The sequence below is a fragment of the Arvicola amphibius genome, chromosome 7 (genome assembly GCF_903992535.2).
Source record: "Arvicola amphibius chromosome 7, mArvAmp1.2, whole genome shotgun sequence".
Taxonomy (NCBI): Eukaryota; Metazoa; Chordata; class Mammalia; order Rodentia; family Cricetidae; genus Arvicola; species Arvicola amphibius.
In genome coordinates this window covers 63,098,320-63,113,880 of record NC_052053.1, presented here as the reverse complement: position 1 = coordinate 63,113,880, position 15,561 = coordinate 63,098,320, and positions in this window count along the sequence as shown.

Genomic DNA, 15,561 nt, shown 5'->3' with positions numbered 1-15,561 from the left:
ACTCCAGTGTGAGAAGATGCAGATGGCTATCATGGGTGGCAATGTAGAAGAGTGGTGTTGGAGATTCTTCAGTGTCTGTGATTCTTTCATAGGTTAATGAATAAAGAAATACTTTAGACCTACAGCAGAGCAGAAATGAGGTAGGCAGGGAAAGCTAGGCTGAATGCTGGGAGAAAAATGGGCAGGGAGATGCCATGAAGCCACCATCAGGGATAGAGGTGCTGAACCTTTGCTGGTAGGTCACGACCTCATGGTGATGCACAAATTAATGGAGATGGGTTAAACTAAGATGTAAGCGTTAGCCAATAAGTAGCTAGAGATAATGGGCCAAGCAGTGATTTAATGAATAAAGTTTCTGTGTGATTATTTCAGGCCTAAGCTAGCCAGGTAGCTGAAACCAACATGCAACCTCCTCCTACAAAGTGGCGTGCCAATGTGGTGCACTAAATCCATGTAAAGCCTTACAGGGCCTGAAAAGGAATTCTAGACACAAAAATACAGAGTTTAACACAGCTTCTTGCTGTTCACTGGTGGCATGCCACAGCTACTTTTAGAGAGATTTTCCTGATTCAGTCATAGCAGAAAAAAAAGCCGCACTGTTTAGAAATGCCAGCTTTCTGGGCCATCCTGCCAGCAAAATCTCTAACTCTTTCACCAGGAGGTCCAGCTACAGAGCATTTGGATGGGGTTTGTGAGCAGAATGATGAGGCTTGCTTAATGGCTACATGGAATGACTCTGTGCCTGAGAATGGGGCTGTGGCCTGGCTAAGAGGTTCAAGTGGCTCCACCATGCTGGGCTGTGCTGTTAAGCAGGCAGTACTGTATATATAGTAATTGTGCAGCTTAAGATTTAGATCGGACAAGCAAGCAAGTCAGTAGAGTATCTACCATAATAATGGTGCAGATTGAGTTTCAAGAAGTGCTTAGCATTTTCAAAAGCACTCCTGGACAATAAAAAATTTACAGATATGCAATAAAAACAAATCCAGATGAGTCATAGTGTGGGATAAATATATGTAGGCTTGGAAGAGAGTATAAAGAGTATATAGAGTCATAAAATAAAAGTAATGCTTTAAAAAACAGGTTAAAATATTTAAAGACAGATTACAGATAGTCATAGATTAAAAAGAGTAGAGAAAAATGAGCCATGTAAAATGGAAAATTCAAAGAAAGTCTGTATTATGTATATTATTGTGTTATTTTTGAATTTTTTGACTGTGAATGAGCTAAATACAGAGACACATTACATTGTATGGGGTTCTAAGCTAAACCAACATGTACATTATAAAGGTATCTTGACTTCAGAATTTGGGTCTAAGGATATATTACTTTGTAAAAGAGGTTCTTTTGTCTCCATAGAGGATGAGAACCTGTGGATTGCTTCCAGACCAATATGGTTTGATGGACAAAGGCACCCTGAAAAGGAGCCGTGAACATCCCAAAAATTCCTTCAAAAATTACTTTGCCCAATAACCAGCAGGAAGCAGTTTGGAGATAACTATTCTCATATTCCCAAATGCTGTCTATAAATGTTTGTTTACATTTAATGGGGAATATTCTATAGAGATTTGCACTGGTATGGATCTTGTTTATTGATAAGAATTTAAAGTCAATTTTGTTATACTGTGTATATGTATTTCTGATCTTAATTAAGGTATAGTGTTTGTCCAGATCATTTGAAATGTAATGTATAATTAAGAAATATACATAAATATATAATCATCTAGAATAGTCAAACGTGCAGTCATCTTAGTTAGGTTTTCTAAATACATAGAGATATATTTCAGTTAGTTAGATATTCTTCATATCTTTCAGAGAACTTCAGAATATGGCATTTAAAATGTTTAAAAACCTAGGACTTTTCATGACAATGAGACACAATTGTTCCTGGTATCACCAATTACTTCAAGAGGAAGTTAGGCATTGAAGAAGAGGTTCCTTATGGCATTGGATAGCCATTTGGGCTAAAAATTGCTTTTGCCTGGACTCCTTAACTGGACATACAAGACCCACAGAGAAATGACTGCTGAACTTGCCTAAAGGTGAGATGGTCCTTAAGAGTTCCTGCTACATGAAAGATTCTACTAGACATTCTACAGAATACAAAGAAAGTGACTGGCAAACTGCCAATGTAGGTAGGACTGTCTTTGAAATTTCCTGCTTCATGGAAAAATCTGCTGGATACTCTGGACCTGTAGGCTGAAGATAAATAACCCATCAGTACGAAAGAACTTTGGGTGATTGTCCAGGCAGCAAGAAATCTCTGTCAATTCTAGAGTTTTTGGAAGTTTCTTACAATGTACTTTCTGTTTTCTTAGGAAATATTATATCCTTCTGAAGTATTTGATGGAGTTGTAGAATTTATAGTTATAGTTGTAGTTGCCTTACTTATGATAAAAGATAAAATAAATATAAATATTGTAACTGTAACACTTACTTGATAACTGTTCTGTTATATGTAATTTTGTTATGTTAAAGTCAAAGCCATTCTGTGTTAGTCAGTGGGTAGTGAGTTCCAAGTCCTAAATCTGTCTGGGGAAAAGAATTGCCAGTTCCACACAGGCACCTGTGTAGAAAGAGCTGTTCCATATCACTGAGAGCAATATCAATACATCCAGGCTTTTTAATGTGACTCAAATGTCAATGATTCATGAGCCATCTGATACTTCTCAGATTCAACCATAAAGGAGATGCTAAGAAGGTGCATTCAGCATCCTGCCCCCATCAGACACAAGGACACTAATCATCTCTGTGCACAATTTTTTTATTGATTTGTCTTTTGAAACAATCTCTTCTCATTGTGTGTACAAATCCCAGTTCCTTCTCCCTCCCTCCTCCTGCTTCCCCCACCTTCCATCTGTCCCATTCCCCACCCACTCCTCAGAGAGTGTAAGGCTGTATATAGGTAATCAACAAAGTCTGGCACATTATTTTGAGTCAGGACCAAGGCCTTCTTACCATATTTAGGCTGAGAAAGTTATGTCTTATGCTGCCATTTTCTTCTTAGGAATTGGTAGATTTACACTGTCACCTGCAGATTTGAAGAATCCACTAGGATAACTATGCCAATTGGTTCACACTGCTGTAACTATGGCTCTCACATCTGTCTCTATTGTCTCATGTGATATTGAGTAGATGTTTCAGTGATGAATGTGAGCTCTGGGTTGATTCCCACATTTCCATGAAGCCCATTATTTAGTGTTGTTAACCGATGGATGGTGACTACAAGTATTCTACCAGGCAAAAATCCAAACACTCTGTAGAATAAAGGTAGCCACCAAGTATCCAATGGCCTGTGAATGGTAATAATGTATCACTCTAGGTCCATGTTCTATAAAGTCTTTGTGGGAGCCTAGTCTGTTTGGATGCTCACCTTCCTAGACCTGGATGGAGGGTGGAGCACCTTGGACTTCCCACAGGGCAGGGAACCCTGACTGCTCTTTGGACTGGAAAGGGAACAGGAAAGGAAGGGGGAGGGGGAGGGAAATGGGAGGAGAGGAGGAAGTGGAAATTTTTAATAAAAATAAAAAAGAACTCTGACCTAGGAAGGCCCTTTAGATTAACCTCTAGGTCCATAGCTTTCATGGGTAAGAACCAGCACCAAGAACTGTGCTTCACTGACTTGGTGCTCTGTGGTCAAGAGAAACGAAGGTCTTCTATGTGAAATGCCTACAAGTTACATAGATGAGAAATTACTTTCGTCTGCCATTGCTTCTCCAGAAAAGGAGAACTCAGCCTAAGGCCAGAGCATACTTACAGGTGCTTGGCAATACAGCCTTTTCCCAAGGTAGTGATTTCAGTGGGGTTGATCCCACTTGCTGGGAAGTTCCATGAGGTTCATATGATCTCTTTCTCTGGGAAAAAACAAAGAAAGAAGTAAGGATTACACTTCCTGTTAGATAAGTGTTCCCCAAAGGCCCATCTGTTAAAGGCTTGGTCTTCTGGCTCCTCCTGCCCCTTTGAAGCCAACCACCTACATCTCTCCATTTGCCTACAGTCACATCGCTCTCTGATCTCCCCTGCCTCCATGTTCCATTCTGAAAACTCTGTGACATTTGTCACAATGGGACAATACAGGATAATCTTCATTTAAGTTCAGCTCATTAACAGCTTTAATTTCATTATCTACCTTAATTCTCTTTGCAATATAACTCAGCAGAGGTTCTAGGAATTCAGATATGGGTTTTTTTGAGGGACTATTATTCTGTCTACTATGCACAGGATACATTAGAGCATTCTTGCTGATGGAAATAATACAATAGAAAAAGAACTGGATATTGCAGAAGAGGGGAGAACTACTAGTGTGGACATGAGTGAGAGAAAAGAGAAATGGGCTTTTTAGGATCTAGTTACCAAGGGAAGACTCTTAGAGCAGATGTAAGGCAGTAGATGACGAAGTGACCATTTTCTCAGTGACCTACAAGCAAGATCATCAATTGTTTGTAATAGTAGGGTAGAAGTCATAGAGGTATAATGATGATCAGAGAATATGGCTCAGTAACTGCTTGTATGGCAAGCATGAAGATTCGAACTTGATCCCCAAGAACCCATGGTTTGGTTTTGTTTTATACACACTCATGGGAGTGAGGGGATACGTTATAGAACTGACACCTAAGAGAAAAGGGCACGACAGGGCTAGAGATACATGAGAAGCAATGATGACCACTGAAGTCTGTAATCACTGAGTTAGTAAATGATCACTAACACATTTCTTCCAGTCAAGCAGACAAAGAAATCTGTTGTGGTAATTCATCAGGGTAAGCACTATCACTTGAAATTCCAAGCCTCAATACAACCACAGTTGTGTACTGACAAAACTACATGAATTTCTTCCTTAATTCTCACAAAACTGAAAAAGTAGATTATATTAATATTATTGTGCCACTTTTCAGATGAGGAAACTAAAGAGGTTGCTAAAGTAAGCCTAAACTATAATTCTTGTTTAATGTATTATTTTAGGTAAAACTGATATTTGTATTGTAAGATTAACTCAATAAATATAATCTGATCAAGAAAAACCCTGGTTTCCCTAGCTTAGCTCCAGACTGCAGCAGCTGGAACCTTGGATTTGGCACCTGCAGAGACAAAGACAGAGTAGGTATCATTGTCACCTCAGACCTGTTCCTTATTAGGATTTTGAACTTTGAAAGGCTGTTACCTGTAGTTACTGTCATAAGAAAGAGAATGTTCCAGCTCCAATTCATAGTGAGGACTTTGTGTGTTCAGTGACTGTGGAGAGGATACTGGCCTTATTGTCCTGGCCTCTGAATATCAGTGTATTTACCACAGTAGATTTTAGTAATTTGCATATTCATTAGCATGGAAATGTTTAGAGAAGCATCTAGTCCAGCTAGAAAAGAAGGAGGTACAGTAGACATGGGTCAGTCAGCAGTATGTTGAGATCCATGTAATAATCCCTCTGAGGAAATGCATCTCATATAATTTCCCTAAGTCAATGGCAGACCCTGTGGATGTAACATCAGGGCTTACATTTTAATTGATTTCTGTCCTGAGGCATTTTATTCACTTTGTGAGAGGTATTCAGATGGATTTACCAAAGGTGGTTGTGATCATGATGGTGGTAGTAATACGTCTTGTCTGTTTCTGATCATTCTCTATGGTTATGTGACATATATGCTTGCAGAAAACTGAGTAGAGATCACATGCATGAGTTTTGTACTTTGTTTTAACTTGTTAGTCTTTGAACAGAGGTGCCCTCATGAGGGACAGTGCTTCTCCACAGACAGGAGTTATTAATTGTAGACCTCAGTACCAGGCACAGGATAATCCCCTAAAATTGATGGGAGACCCCTCACCAGATACTGAAAAAACTATAAGGTATTTGTAGGGCTCTTGTTTGACCAGAACAAATCCACAGTTCAGCCTTATTACTGAGAAGAAATTTAATATCTCAACAGAATGTAAGAGAAAATAGGGTAGATGACTCCAAGGAAAAAGTGTCTTCCAGACATAATAGGACTGATGCTCATATGAACTCACAGAGACTGTGACTGCACGCATAGAGCCTGAACCAAGTAAAGCAAATGGAGTCCCTGTATTAGAGAGGGATATGGACACAGACTCTCACCCCAAACAAAACATTTTTTGGAATTGACCTAATAATGCAAAGGATATATTAGTATTCTACAATGGAGTAGCATTGGGCATATTAACTACACTTTAGAATAGACACATGCTCAGCAGTAGAAACACAACACAGAATTACCTCAGTGATGTTTTTGTAGATATATTATTACATAGCATTTTGTTTGTTCATTGATTTTTTTTACTCTTATTGGTTTTGCCTATGTACTGTAGTTCCAGAATTGTAATATTATGGGGTTTGTATGTGTTTCTCTTGATAGTTTGTTTGTTTTATTGCCTCTTAAAGTTCTTACTTTCCTATTTTTTTTCTTCAGAAAGAAGGAAAGTGGGTAGAGTTGGTGCGGGACAATTCTATGTTCTGTCAATTATGTTTTAAAGAAACTCTGATTGGCCAGTAGCCAGGCAGGAAGTATAGGCAGGACAATCAGACAGGAAGTACAGCTGCGGCAATAAGAACAGGAGAATTCTGGGAAGGAGGAAGTCCATTCCCTGGCAGTTCTATCCAGACACCAAAGAAGCAGGATGTGACCTACCCTGTGAAATAGGTACTGAGCCATGTGGCTAACATAGATAAGAATGAAGGGTTAATATAAATATAAGAGCTAATATGAAGCCTGATCTAATGGGCCAATCAGTTTATAACTTATGTAGACCTCTGTGTGATTTTCTTTGGGACATACAAGCTGTAGGAACTGGGAAGGACAAAAACCCCAACAAGCAGGCCCTCATGTTACATAGAGTTGGGAAGGTAAGGATGTAAGAAGGAACCTGGAGAACTTGGTGATGGGGGGAATCAATGATCAGAATATAGTACTTGAATTTTTAAAAATAAGCTATAAAATTAAATATAAATAATAATATGAACAAGAAACCAGAAACCTGTGAAGAGTTAGTAAAGATTCTGTGCTTGAGCATGGAAATATCAATAACAGCAGGTGCAGGTCAACTAGTAGACTTCAAGAAAAAATACAGAGATATAGAGTCCCTTACACACCGACCTCATCTCTGTACTATGCATTCTTATCTCCATGGTGCCCCTGTTGGTCCTGAACTCCCCTGAACACTGGTTTGTAATGGCTTAAACTGAAGTTGTACAATCTGGCTGGAGCAGTAATATATCCCTGAAACTTCTTTGCTCACAGAGCTCAGATTCAAGCATCATAGCAATTGTTTATCTGGAGAGGTTGACTGTATGCTTCCAAGATTGATTTTAAGGTTTGCTTATGTAAATATCAATGTCCTCTCAATTCCAGGTGTATCTCTGGTAGTAGCTGGTTTCAGCCCTAACAGTACCCAAGTGAAAACAGGTGATAGAAGGACAGAAAAGGGTATTTGTTGCCTTCATCATGATACACCTGAGGCAGAGCACCAGAAGTCAGAAGCACAATGCGTCTTGATATCAAATGCAGCCCCTCATGAATCCAACAATGAATTCCTGGCACACTCAAATACAGGAGTCAGCTGAAAGATGAGGGACCACTGTGATATCACATTAGAAAAATATATTCATTTTGAGGAGGAGATGGAAACCAAAAAAACCTTTCTGAACTGAAACAGATGAGGAGTGAATGGAGGGACAGTGAGGAGATGGGGGAAGCAACAAGAGGAGATGAGAGAATGGAAACTGTAGTCAATGTAAAATAATTGCAAAATGTTCATAATTTTTAAACAAGGTACTTGCAAATCAAATGCATACATCAAAATATGAACCATTATAACCAAGTATGCCTTATCTTGGTAGTGGAGTGATATTTGATATGTGTGTGTCAACAAATCCATTGAGCCAAATTAATGGACTTAAAAACAGAAAAAATCAAGGCAGCAATTGCTGTGACTTAATCTGTTTCACAAACCACATTTGCATGCATTTAAAGAAATGAGAGGAGAAAGGAAATCTCTTTGCAAAGGACCCTCATGTATAGAGGATTCTTACACAGCCCTTTCTCTCTGTCTGCCATTTCAAGTCCATCGACCTAGACAGAACACATTTTAGTAAAGCTTTCAAGGAGTTAAACATTTCCACCAATGATGAATACCTTTGAAAAATACTCTCACATATTTGAGAAGATGATAGCACTATGCTGAATTTTGTATGCATTTGTTTGAAAATGTGAAGTGTAGTTAACTATATCAAAACAAAAAAAGATTCACAGAAATGATATTCTATTACCTTTTACTACTATTTCAGGATTTTTTTTCTTTTTTTTTTCTCATGGTTTATTTTTTTTATATTTAAAAATTTCCATCTCCTTCCCTCCTCCTCCCCCCTCCCTCCCCTCCTCCTCCCCCTTCCCTCCCCTCCTTCTCCCCCTTCCCTCCCCTCCCCTCCACCCATACCACCCCTCCCTAACTCTCAAGGCCAAGGGGCCATCAGGGTTCCCCACTCTATGCTAAGACCAAGGTCCTCCCAACTCCCCCCAGGTCCAGGAAGGTGATCGACCAAGCTGAGAAGGCTCCCACAGAGCCCGTCCATGCAGAAGAATCAGAGCCCAGAGCCATTGTCCTTTGCTTCTCAGTCAACCCCCGCTGTTGGCCACATTCAGAGAGACGGGTTTGGTCGCATGATCCATCAGTCCCATTCCAACTAGAGTTGGTGATCTCCCATTAGTTCTGTCCCACCGTCTCCATGAGTGAACGAACCCCTCTCGTTCCTGACTTTCTCCCTCATGTTCTCGCTCCTTCTGCTCCTCATCAGGACCTTGGGAGCTCAGTCCAGTGCTCCAATGTGGGGCTCAGTCACCTTCCCCATCTGTCGCCAGATGGTTGTTCCCTCACGGTCCTGACTTTCTTTCTCATGTTCTCTCTCCTTCTGCTCCTCATCAGGACCTTGGGAGCTCAGTCCGGTGCTCCAATGTGGGGCTCTGTCATTTTCTTCATCTATCGTCAGGTGGAGGTTCTATGGTGATATGCAAGAAATTCATCAGTATGGCTATAGGAACTGGCCTTTTCAGGCTCCCTCTCCTCAGCTGCCCAAGGAACTAACTGGGGGCGTCTCCCTGGAAACCTGGGAACCCCTCTAGGGTCAAGTCTCTTGACAACCCTCAGGTAGCTCCTTAAATTAAGATATATGCTTCCCTGCTCCCATATCCACCCTTCCTATATCCCAAGCATCCCCATTCCTCCGAGCTCCCCCCGTTCTCCCCTTCACACTTTTCTCTCCCCATCTTCCCTTGGCCCAGTCTTGCCCAACCCTCAAGTTCCCAATTTTGCCTGGCGATCGTGTCTACTTCCAATATCCAGGAGGATTACTATATCTTTTTTTGGGAGTTCACCTTATTATCTTCTCAGGGATCCCAAATTTATAGGCTCGATGTTCTTTAATTATGGCTAGAAACCGATTATGAGTGAGTATATCCCATGTTCATCTTTTTTGGGTCTGGGTTACCTCACTCAGAATAGTGTTTTCTATTTCCATCCATTTGCCTGCAAAATTCAAGATGTCATTGTTTTTTACCGCTGAGTAGTATTCTAGCATGTATATATTCCACAGTTTCTTCATCCATTCTTCCACTGAAGGGCATCTAGGCTGTCTCCAGGATCTGGCTATTACAAATAATGCTGCTATGAACATAGATGAGCATATGCTTTTGTTGTATGATTGGGCATCTCTTGGGTAGATTCCCAATAGTGGAATTGCTGGGTCCTGGGGTAGGTTGATCCCGAATTTCCTGAGAAACCGCCACACTGCTTTCCAAAGTGGTTGCACAAGTTTGCATTCCCACCAGCAATGGATGCGTGTACCCCTTACCCCACAACCTCTCCAGCAAAGGTTATTATTGGTGTTTTGGATTTTAGCCAATCTGTACAGGTGTAAGATGATATCTCAAAGTTGTTTTGATTTGCATTTCCCTGATAGCTAGGGAGGTTGAGCATGACCTTAAGTGTCTTTTGGCCATTCGAACTTCTTCTGTTGAGAATTCTCTGTTCAGTTCAGCGCCCCATTTTTTAATTGGGTTAATTGGCATTTTACCGTCTAGTCTCTTGAGTTCCTTATATATTTTAGAGATCAGACCTTTGTCAGTTGCAGGGTTGGTGAAGATCTTTTCCCAGTCAGTAGGCTGCCTTTGTGTCTTAGTGACGATGTCTTTTGCTTTACAGAAGCTGCTCAACTTCAGGAGGTCCCATTTATTCAATGTTGCCCTTAATGTCTGTGCAGCTGGGGTTATGCATAGGAAACGGTTCCCTGTGCCCATTTGTTGTAGAGTACTTCCCACTTTCTCCTCTATCAAGCTCAATGTGTTCAAATTAATATTGAGGTCTTTAATCCATTTGGACTTGAGTTTTGTGCATGGTGATAGATATGGATCTACTTTCATTCTTCTACAGGTTGACATCCAGTTATGCCAGCACCATTTGTTGAAGATGCCCTCTTTCTTCCATTGTGTACTTTTGGCTCCTTTATCAAAAATCAGGTGTTCATAGGTTTGTGGTTTAAGATCCGGGTCTTCTATCCGATTCCATTGGTCAACCTCTCTGTTTTTATGCCAATACCAAGCCGTTTTCAATACTGTAGCTTTGTAATAGAGTTTGAAGTCAGGGATGGTAATGCCTCCAGAAGAACCTTTATTGTATAAGATTTTTTTGGCTATCCTGGGTTTCTTGTTTTTCCATATAAAGTTGATTATTGTCCTCTCAATCTCTGTGAAGAATTTTAATGGGACCTTGATTGGGATTGCATTGAATCTATAGATTGCTTTTGGTAGAATTGCCATTTTTACTATGTTGATCCTCCCAATCCACGAGCAGGGGAGATCCTTCCATTTTCTGGTATCCTCTTCAATTTCTTTCTTCAAAGACTTAAAGTTCTTGTCAAATAAATCCTTCACTTCCTTGGTTAGAGATACTCCCAGATATCTTATGCTATTTGTGGCTATTGTGAAAGGTGATACTTCTCTGATTTCCCTCTCTGCTTCCTTATCCTTTGTGTATAGGAGGGCGACTGATTTTTTGGAGTTGATCTTGTAACCTGCCACGTTACTGAAGGAGTTTATCAGCTGTAGGAGTTCTTTGGTGGAGTTTTTGGGGTCGCTTATGTATACTATCATATCATCTGCAAATAATGAAAGTTTAACTTCTTCCTTTCCAAATTGAATCCCCTTGATTCCCTTATGTTGTCTTATTGCTATTGCTAGAACTTCAAGCACTATATTGAAGAGATAAGGAGAGAGTGGACAGCCTGTCGTGTTCCTATTTCAGGATTTTTTTATAAGAACTTAATATTGCAAGGGGAAAACACCAGATGCATGGATTCTCTTCTATCACTGTTCAGGATTGATACTGTGTCCTGTGGAATGTCAGGTCACAGCAAAACACCCTTAAAGCAACACCTACTACCCATTATAGAGGATCAGATCTCCATAAAATTTAGTGTTCTGTATGAGCTTATCTCAGCATTTCATCTTATCTGTTCTTCTTGGTAATGTGTATAATAGAGCACTTGCTAATTAGCAACTATCCTCATTATACTTCAATAATCTATTTGGTTCTTATTTAAGAAGGCAAAAATTCTTCATGTTGATCAACCACCACTTTGCAACTGGAGGAAGAAGATAGGAGTGTGCTTTGGAAACTCACTGCTCCTTCATGCATTCTTTTTAATTAAGTATACAGTAGCATTTATTCTTACTTAGAATTGAGAGGATGATTACAGTTGCCAAAAGGCATACCTAAGATCATAGCATTAATCAAACCAAAGCATTTAGATTTCTCATGGAGGTGAACTTGTGCTATAGGGACATGCAAAGTCAGGCATTGATATCAGCTATACTCTTCAACAACACAATCCTGGAAATCATAGCTTCACATATCATTGTGTAATTTGTTAAGAAATTTACTCAAACTAGGCAGTCCTCAGCAAAGCACAGAGGATACCTGTGACACCCATGTATCCCAAACACTGTAGGAGATCATCTTGTGTTTTTGTGTGTCAGGATTCTATGAAAAGCTTATGATTTTAGTGAAGGCTATTGGAACAGAAGTAGACTATGAAATTGGAGTCAGTGATTAATGATTAATTTATTAACCTACCCCTCAGATCGATTTCATGAATATTAAATGTATTGCTGGACAAGTTATGTTAATAGTAAACCAACAGACTTTTTGTCATCATCTAGGAATTTGATGTTAATTTTATATGTGATCAAATATTTTTCCTTCAAGTACTGACCCAATTTTCATAGACAAGTGTGTCCACGTTGAAATCAACATGAGACTATGTGTATCGACTTTACTAATTTAAAACTATCTGCTCTCTGAACCTTGTATTCAGGGTTACTAGAAATTTCTTTATGCAATGAGAATTATATTTTAGTCTAGCTGTTCCTTCCCTATATACTTAACCATAAGTTTTGAACTTCAGGTTATTTTGTCCTGTCCTCTCAGCCTCAAGGCAGCTTCCTGCAACTTTGGAGTCTCTGACACACCTCATATGTGTACTGAGAAACTGTGTCTTACATAGTATGAAATGTCAGAGTCCTCATAGGCTGAACATGTTGTTGCCTGTATTGGATATTGTGTCTTCATCCACTGTGATTCTGTCCTGGTACTTCTGTCTATAGTTTGTTCTACCAATGCTTAGGAGTATACACCCATTCCTTTCTAGCCCATATCCAGTTTTCTGCCTCACCCAGTAGAGAAATTATCTGAGTCAAAATTCTTGAAGGACACCTTTCCTGCTCTTCCCAGACTCCTCATTTCAGCCATAGACAGCTCTACTGGAACCTGGACCTTACAGTTGTGGTAAGGACACTATTGTTTTTTAGTCTCTGGCTCCCTGCTCAGACTGGGTTCTAGGAATGCACTTACCTATAGCTTCTGCCACCAGGTAGAGGATGATCCAGCTTCATTCCAGGCCTAGTACCTGGGTACTCAGGGACAATGAACAGGAGAGTTCATTCATATGGAGTTGTAGGGTATGGGGACATCACTGTATTTACAAATATTATCTCTGTAATTTACACATGAATGAGGAAGGGTATTACTTAGATCAAAACAGGAATCTGTCTGATACAGAAAAAGTAAAGTTTTTCTGTGTTACTCAGTGGGGTAGTGAGTTCCAAATTCCAAACCTGTCTGGAGGAATGCATTCCCAGTCTATATTGGCACCTGTGCAGACAGAGTTCCTTCATCCCATTAAGAACCATATTGTTACACCCATGTTTGTTAACGTGAGTCGCATGTCAGTGGTTTATGGCAATCATATCCTCCTTTATGTCAATCACCTTCCCTGAAGGTGCTTTGATTATCTTGCCCTAATGAGATTTTGGAACAGAACACTGGACAGCACAGTTGTCCATTCCACACCAGTGATCAGCAGAACTATGAACATCGGGTGTTGTCAGCTGGGTAATCCTGGGACAATTTCCCCAAAACTGTTTCCACGGTCCTGATGCAGAAATATCCTTAACCTGTACTAACAAGTGTTTCACAACCTAGTTTTCTATTTAGTAGCTATAAGATTCTAATTTGTCTCATATATTCCATTTTGACCTTCTATATTGGTTTTATTAAACAAAAAGTTTGGAAGTGTTGTATTATAAAGATCTCACATTTCAACTACAATACAGTCTCTGGATTTAATAATGTTGGAAATGAAATCCACAGACAGTATTGGAATTCCTTCAGTTCACAACTTCCTTATCAGATTCTGATACCATATGCTTCTTAGGAACTGGTGGATCTATAGTGCCAGTTCTTAATTTGAAGAATACACTAATATAAGAGTTGTCTATGCCTTCTCCAAGAAATGCTATCTCTAAGCTTCCTCAGGACAGTTCTGACCATACTATACCCTGATTTAGGGAGATATTCTTATCTACTTGAAGGTCTTCTTTACATCTTGAGTGTTGTGACACACATAAAGAAGCCATTTCTTTATGAGGCTATGAGACATTTTTGAAACATATATACTTACTCTGGAACAAGATAATCAAAACAAAGTCAGTTTGAAAGGTCAGTAAGATTTGGTGGGCTATAGGAGTTGGCCACATTTCAGATTATAAGCCTCTTCCCACTATACAGTCAAGCAATTGTGTGGCATATACTACAACAAAGTTGGATTAGCTGAAGTTACCTCTGTCCTACATAGAGACTTAGATGGGAAAAATGATACAGAAAGGTGATGAATATATTCTATAAAGATATAAAACATAAACATTGTATTATGCCACAATTTGAATAACTGTAGCAGCTTTTGCCTGAGGATTTTTCTTGGGCACTCTGACCATTAAGAGTTAATAATACACTGATTGGTGTATGGAAGATTTCCTGGGATGGCTTGAAGATTGTTTTTTCAAATGTCCTTGTAGTAACAGTAGTAACCAGCCTGAGAACAACTTGCCATATGCCTGTAGGTTCTAAAAATTTTGGTTATGGGATTAATAAGTAAAAATGATAACACAGTTGTCTGACATAATGATGTCAAACTTGAGAAAAAAAAGATTGGAAATGATAACTCTATCCTGTCATCGTTTATTAATGATGACTAAAAGATAATCAAAAGGAACTAAAACACATGTTCAAAAACAAAAGAAATGATGTGATCTATGCTTTGAAACAACATGAATATATCCCTAGTTACTAAACTCTGTGTAAATAAAGAACCACTCTGGTATCCAATCTGTCAGAATACAAGATTTTCTCAACAATCATGGCCTGACTCATTTCCTTCCTTTCCAATCCTTACATCCTCCGCTGGGACCTGTCCACTATTGGGGATGGCTTCCAGCAACTGGTGTCCAGATCATGTAACTGCAGCAATAATCTACTGGCTGTAAGGTGGGACTTCATCCAAAGTGTTTTACAGGGTCCCTGGATAGACCAGGAACTAGGGTGGGGTTAAAAGTTAAGAAATATATGTTAAGTCATGGGCCACAAAGAATTAAAGGAAGATTCTCTATAGATATAAAACTTTTTAAAATTGGGTCATAATGAGTCTAAATAAAAAGACTCATTATAGATATAATGCAACATACCCTACAGAAAAATAAGTTATTGAAATACCTTTCAACTGGCCTCAGAGAATTAAGTTTTGTCTCCCTTGACTTTCCCAGAGAGTTAAGTTGCAACCCCTCTTAAATAAAAATGTCTAATACTCGCCTACTCTGTGAGTTTTTTCAAGCCTTGTGCTGCTGGTGGCTAGATCTCCAGGCAATGATTCCTGGTGAATCATGAACAGGGAATTTAAAAGGATAAGCAAGAAGACTGTCCAAGGTAGATGCATCTCCTGCTAATTTTCCAAGAAGAAGAGACAACACCCTAATCAAAGCCATAGCTAGGACCTCACTAAGGGTGCTGCAGACTCATGGGTATAAGAAAAGGCTGGGTAAGAAGAGTAAGAAGAAGAAGTGTAAAAATGTCATGTACTAACACCTATGGGAGACAAATATATATTGATATTCTTAAGTGTGTAATGAAGGAAGGAAGGGAGGGAGGGAGGGAGGAAGGGAGGGAGGGAGG